Consider the following 6,000-nt stretch of genomic DNA (forward strand, 5'->3'; position numbering starts at 1 on the left):
GAAACAAATGGGATGAATAATAATGTTGAAGAATGAGTACCTAGCTGTTTGGGGCTATAAATGGGATTAAGCAGCTGTTAAAGCACAAGGTCATGCTACAAAATACTTAAAACTAGCCTGTATATAATGCATAAATTGAATACATAAACCACTCATTTCAAGTTTAAAGTGTCATGATGTTATTAATTTCGATTGTCCTGTGAATTTCCTGGTTTACTGAAATATATTCATATGCAATAGGCCTATATAGCTTCTTAAATGTACCAGTTAGCTATCAGACACAATAGCTAAGTAGGCCATCTAATGACCAAAGGTAAGGTTGCCTCTTGACTGTATTATTCACAACATTAATTTACATGAACTCGTTTATTTTCTATAAGATACAATTACACAATCTGACTCGATCAATCAACTGAATGGAAGGAAACAGTTGAACGTAGTTATCCAGTTTGTTTTTCTCCAATATTGCTACTTCTCTGTGGCACAGACAATGACAAGTGTCACTACCCGATCTGTCCCATCTACCCAATCTGTTCCGGAAGTACCGCCAACATTTAGCTATCGTTCTGTCTAAATGAAATTAACAAATGCCAGTTTGGCAATAAAGTAGTTAGCTAACGTCTGTTAAAACTCCATAGCCACATCAGCGTAAGTTAGCACTAGCTACATTAGATGTTGCCTAGTAACATACAAACATTCCAGTCGACTCATTCATGAACACGGGACTTCTCGCGATACTGAAACTGTAACTTCACGAGAACTGTCATTATACGAGAACTGTCATGGCTCTGTGGCTCTGCAGACATATACTATTTCTGTAGGCCATCTCATCATTGTTGGTGATACGGCCAATGACTGTGGTGTCATCTGCAAACTTAACTATAAAATTTGAAGGGTGAGTTGGCAGGCAGTCGTGGGTAAAGAGGGAGAAAAGGAGGGGGCTAAGAACACAGCCTTGAGGGGCACCTGTGCTGAGGGTCAGGGTGGAGGAGGTGTGGTCACCTAACCTAACAGACTGAGATCTGTTGGTCAGGAAGTCCAGGATCCAGTTACAGAGGGAGGGGTTGAGGCCAAGGGAGAGGAGTTTGGTGGTTAGTTTGGCGAGGATGATAGTGTTGAAGGCAGAGCTATAATCTATAAACAGCTTCCGGATGTATGTGTTGTTAAGTTCAAGGTGGGTCAGAGCAAAGTGCAGGGCAGTGGCAATGGCATCCTCAGTAGACCTTTTGGAACAGTAGGCAAACTGATGTAGGTCGAATTTGGGGGGAATAATGTTTTTGATGTGAGCCAGAACCAGTCTTTCAAAGCACTTCATGGCAATGGGGGAGAATGCTATGGGTCGGTAGTCATTCAGACATGTGGATGTTGGTTTCTTGGAGACAGAAAGCATGCCGGGACTATGGATTGGGACAGTGAGAGGTTAAATATAGTTGTGAAGACCTCAGCCAGCTGGTCGGCACATTCCCAGAGGACCCGACCCACTATGTCGTCCGGTCCGGCAGCCTTCCGTGTGTTCACTCTGCGCAGTGATTCTCCAACCTCTGCGATCGATAGAGTGAGCACCTGGTTTTCTGGTGGCTGGGAATTTTTGTGGCTGTATTGTCCTTGTCGAAGCGGGCATAGAAATTATTTAGCTCGTCTGGCAGCAATGCACCATGGACAGTGGGACCGCTATTGGAGCTTTTGTAGTCTGTGATAGATTGAATGCCTTGCCACATTTGCCAGGGACCGGAGTTATTGTGAAAGTGGTCTTCTATCCGTAGGGAGTATTATGTTTGGCTGTTCTGATGCCCTTTTTGAGGTTGGATCTGGCTGTGCTGTAGGCCTCACAGTTACCTGACTTTCAGCAGCTGCCGGACCTCACTGGTCATCCATGTTTCTGGTTTGGAAAGGCACAGATTGATTTTTTTTTGTGACACTCTCAGTGCAAAAGTTAATATAGACTAGTATGGCAGATGTCTATTCATTAATGTCTACATGGGAGCCATGGGTAGCTGAATGTGCAAAAATACTCCAGTCTGTGTTGTCAAAACAGTCCTGGAGTTCAGAGACTGCTCCTTCTAGCCCGACAGTGATTGTCTTTACTGCTGGCTTGACCCGTTTTATTAGGGGTTTGTAGGCTGGGACCAGGAACAGGCAGAGGTGGTCAGAATGCCCCAGATGGGGGCAGGGAGTAGCTTTGTATGAGTCCTTGATGTTTGTATAGAGATGGTCCAGGGTGTTTTGTCCCCTAGTGGGGCAGGAGACATGCTGATGGAATTTGGGCAATACAGCCCTGAGGTTAGCCTGATTAAAGTCACCACCTATGATAAAGGCATTGTCTGGGTGTTTGGTCTGTTGTCTGCTGATGGCACATTGTAGCTGCTTAAGTGCTTCCTTAGCATTAGCATGTGGGGGGATGTATGCAGCGGCGATGGTAATGGCCGTTAGCTCCCTGGGCAGGTAAAAAGGCCTGCACTGAATCATAAGGAGCTCCAGATCAGCAGAGCAATGCCTTTCAACGATCTTTATATTGTTGCACCAAGAGTTATTGACATAAATACTCAAACCTTCTCTGCGGATCTTGCCGGAGTCCTGCTAGCTCGACTGCCGAGTCGCTATGTTGCTGTTGAGCCAAGTCTCCGTAAACATCAGCAGACAGCAGTTCTGCAGCCGTTTCTGAGAGGACAGCCTGAGTCTTATCTCGTCCATTTTGTTAGCTAACCACCGGACATTAGCCATGAAGATGCTGGGGAGGGAAACTTTGAAGGGAGCGCTACTTAGCTTAGCATGTAGCCCGCCTCGCTTCCCCCTCTTCTGTTTACGTTGCCGACAGGGGGCAGCGTTTCCACTGCAAGACCGGTGAGCGGATAATATGGATGGGGAAGTTGTCCGTGATGGTGGAGGGAAGTGAGTAATCCGTTCTGAGGTTTAACAGTTCCTGATGGCTGTAGAAGAGAGCATGACCTACACTTGTAAATACACTTAAATTAACGTGTGAATAACAACGAAAACATAGCACTGAACAGGGAGCCGCAGTAGCCGCTCCGCCCAGCGCGCCGCCCTCTTGCCATCTTCTGTTTTAGACACGTACAGACTTTTGTTACATATTGCTCTATGCCTGGCTGCATATATGGCCAGAAGAAGTAGTCATGTACGAGAGATACTGTGCGATCAGCGCCTTGATGGCCCATGTTATCTTGCAGCTCTTCCAGTATCTTTGTTTCGTATTTTTCTGGCAGAACTGTTTGCGGGGAGTGGTAGCTCTATACAGAATGTCATCATAGTCGATTGTCAAATTGTCCCATTCTCTGAACAGACATCTTATTTTTGAACTGCATGTTCTTAGCTCTTTGACTGGTGGCTTTGAGTCTGAAAGTTTACAGTCTAACATAAATGACTTGATATTTTTTTTCTGAGCTTCTCTCATCTGTTCTGTTGAGAGAACTGGATGCGGCTGTCAATGACCAAGCTTCAAGGGACTCTTTCTATACCTCAATGGCTTGGATGGCAGCAGCAATGGTGTTAGGCGACAGTTCCCCAGTGCATTTGCTCATCAGCGACTCTACATCAAGCAACAACATTCTCCACAGGGCGACGGCATCGCTATTCTCTTTCCCTGGCCTGTAGTTAATTGGAAATTGGAAATAACCCAGTTCAGCAACCCACCTAGAAGTGGTTGCGTTCAGTTGTGCTGTTGACAGAATGTATGTGAACGGGTTATTACTACTGTACATGGTGAATGTTGGGGCATAGTACAAATAGTAATGAAACTTGTCAGTGATTGCCCATTTTAAAGCCAGGAACTGTAGCTTGCCAGCATCGGGATGATAGTTCTTTTCAGCTGCCGTTAATGTGCGAGAACCATAAGCAATAACTCTCAGCTTGCCATTTTGGTGTTGGTGCAGGGCCGCTCCCAAGATTTTATGTGATGCATCAGTATGGACAATGAATGGCTGCGTGAAATCAGGGAAACCTAAAACTGGCGGATGGAGCAGGCTATCAATCAGCTGTTCAAGTCCCTGTTGGTGCTGATCTGTCCACTGGATGGGCTTGTTTGAGGACACTACATGACTCTTTCTTTAACCCTGTTTTTCTTTTCCTGTCGTCAGGTGCTTCATCTGAGTCTGCTTTTAAAAGCTCATATAGACAACAGGCTTTCCGGGGAAAGTGTCTGATATACCACCTGTAGTAGGTGAGTACACCAAGCATTTCCCTGAGCCGGCCTACACTCTGAGGTCTGATGTATTTTAGTGCTCTGACAGCTTTAAAGTAGGATGGATCGACTCTACTGCCCTCTGCAGAGATTAATCTGCCCAAGTAGTGGACTTCAGGTTTAAATAAATCACACTTACTTGGTTGGAGTTTGATGCCGTTCTTTGGGGCGCTGGAGCACTTTTTGCACATCATCCATATGGTCGTTGAAGTTCGTGCTGAAAACGAGGGGGTTTTCCGGGTAGGGAATCCAGATATTATCACAAAGTCCGTCCAGACATTTCTCCATGTAATGTTGGAAGGCTGCAGGGGCGTTCATGTGGCCGAAGGGGATGCGAATCTCCTCGCACAGCCCCCATGGTGTGACAAAAGCTGTGAGTGGTCTGCTTTCTTCCGACATAAATCCCTGGTGGTAAGCTTTCCCCTGATCAAGGAGAGAAAACCAGGATTTACCACCCAGACTGTCCATGATGCCTTTGACCCGAGGGATAGGCTGATGATCAGGGTAAGTCTCTGCTCAAATCTCTATAATCAATACACAGCCGAAGGATGCTATCTTTTTTTCTAACGCACTCAACGGGGGAGGAGTATGAGGAGTTTCACTTCCTAACCCAGCCCTTGTAACGTGAAGCTGGTGTAGGTGGAGAAGTCCGGCAGCATTAGCAGGGGCTCCGGGATAGCTGGTTAGCTCAGAGAGTCGACAGACAACGAAGTGGGATTTCCACACAGCAACTTTATTCTACAGTACTTAACATCGACCATACAATGCCAGGTCTCCATGGCACTACATTCACTAATCATACACGAGCAGTGGAACATAGATAGCATAACCTGCGCCAACTCGTTTACTGATGAGAGTCCTCTTTGTGGATGTCGGTCGGAGCATGTAACATGGCGACTCCGTGTGTACAACTCTCAGCTCTTAGTACAACACACCAAAACAAAAGGAGGCCCCGCCTTGTGGCGCTATTCAGTATTGCAGTAATACCACATTTACCCGACTCTGGCTGTTACACCCTGTGCTATCGTGGAGGTAGCCCTTCATTTCCTGATACAGGGGGCATAGAACTGATATGTATGCGCATTTAACTGGTTAATTGTCTTTCAGCGAAATGGTCATGCACAATTTCTCAATAGAGCCTATATCAGTGTCTGACCTTGAGGAAGAATTACTTTCTTCTCTAAGCATCTGTTTCACAACCTGTCTGATCCTCACTTAGGTGACTTAAATCTAGAGGAGGATCCCACTGCTCACTAACATCACTTACGGGTGAATTTTGGGGGGTAGACGGGCACTCATCAGCCTCCTCAGGAAATGCAGACGTTGTTGGGCCTTTTTCACAAGGGCCTGGGTGTTTAATGTCCATGAAAGGTCCTTGCTGATGTGGACTCCAAGGAATTTAAAGCTGGGGACACGCTCCACTTCCACCCCATTTATGTGTATGGGGGAGTGGCTACAGCTTCTAGACCTCCTGAAGTCCACAATCAGCTCCTTTGTCTTCTGCACATTAAGGACAAGATTGTTGGTAGTACACCATGATGTGAGGTGCTCAATCTCATCTCTGTAGGCTATCTCGTCATTGTTGGTGATACGGCCAATGACTGTGGTGTCATCTGCAAACTTAACTATAACATTTGAAGGGTGAGTTGGCAGGCAGTCGTGGGTAAAGAGAGAGAAAAGGAGGGGGCTCAGAACACAGCCTTGAGGGGCATCTGTGCTGAGGGTCAGGGTGGAAGAGGTGTGGTCACCTAACCTAACAGACTGAGGTCTGTTGGTCAGGAAGTCCAGGGTCCAGTTACAGAGAG

Source organism: Lampris incognitus, chromosome 3 (assembly GCF_029633865.1).
Source record: "Lampris incognitus isolate fLamInc1 chromosome 3, fLamInc1.hap2, whole genome shotgun sequence".
NCBI lineage: Eukaryota > Metazoa > Chordata > Actinopteri > Lampriformes > Lampridae > Lampris > Lampris incognitus.